This window comes from Nannospalax galili, unplaced genomic scaffold, assembly GCF_000622305.1.
Source record: "Nannospalax galili isolate Female #2095 unplaced genomic scaffold, S.galili_v1.0 scaffold397, whole genome shotgun sequence".
NCBI classification, from domain to species: Eukaryota; Metazoa; Chordata; class Mammalia; order Rodentia; family Spalacidae; genus Nannospalax; species Nannospalax galili.
The window spans coordinates 4,224,178-4,225,550 of record NW_008341879.1 but is presented as its reverse complement, the minus strand read 5'-3'; positions in this window follow the sequence as shown (position 1 = coordinate 4,225,550).

Here is a 1,373-nt window from a genome sequence, read left to right as displayed (position 1 = left end):
GTCAGACATGGTGGCTCTGGGGGTGACTGATTACTCTGTTCAATTTTTTTTGTTGTTATTTTTGAGACTGGGTCTCCCTGTAGCCCCAGCTGTCCTGGAGCTCACTATGTAGACCAGGCTGGCCTTGAACTCACAGAGATCCGACTGCCTCTGCCTCCTGAGAGCTAGGACTACAGGCATGCGCCACCATGCCTGGCAATTTTATCTCATGCTTTTGTGGTTTTTCAAAGTTGATATTATTTTTTTCCTAAATCTTGTTTGTGTTTAAACATGTTTGGTTAAAGTCATTTCAGATTAGCCTAAACTTTTTAAATTTCAAAAAATTTATTCATTTTTATTTTATGTGTATGAATGTTTTGCTTGCAGTAAGTGCACCGGTGTGTGCAATGCCTACACAGACCAGAAGAGGGCATCAGATCCCTTAGAACTGTAGTTACAGACTGTTGGTAGCTACCATGTGGATGCTGAGAACTGAATCTGGATCCTTCAGAAGAACAGTTAGTGCTCTTAACTGCTAAGCCATCTCTCCAGCCCCTGGAGGATTATATTTTGCTGGAGTAGGTTTGTTAGACAGCAAAAAGGAACAAAATGGGACTAACAGTTAAATTTGAATTTTAGATCAACAACAAATAATTTTTTTAGTGTAAGTATATACCATGGAATGCTGGAGACATGTTAAAAGAATTTTTATCAACCAGTATTATATCTGGCAATTTTGTACCTTCTGGGACAGGGCATTGTTGGGGAACTGTGAGCATAACTTTGACATCTTCCCCGGTTAATATGATGTATATGAAATTCCAGAGCCACAGAGCTGTACCACACTGCCTGTTTAGTTGGGAGTAAAGCCATTTCTGAGTTGCTAGTTAGTTTGCTTAGTGTTAATTTTTCATGTCATTTAAAATAAGTCTGCAGTTACATTTTTATTGTTTTTATTTTGTTGAGACAAAGGTCTCATTACAAGTTCAAGCTAGTCTTGAACTCATGATCCTCCTATCTCAACTGCCTAAGTGCTGGGATTATTGGCATGTAACTAGAGTTGAATTTTCAGTAGGTTATTTTCACAGCTCTTCCTTTCTTGTTTTCCTGCTTCCTGTGTAGTGACCCTACAGTGAACCTTCACTGATCTCTGTGAGTCCATTTAGAAAGCTCTAACTAGGTGTTGTGGTCTATGCCTTTAATCCCAGAGAGGCAGAAGCAGGAGGGTCTCTGTAAGATGGAGCCCAGCCTGGTGTATACAGAAAATTCCAGGCCAGCTGGGGCTACAGGGAGACCCTGTCTCAAAAAAAAAAAAAAAAAAAAAAAAAAAAAAAAAAACAAAAAAAAAAAAAAAAAAAAAAAAGGATTATATATCTTTGTTCTCACGGGGAATG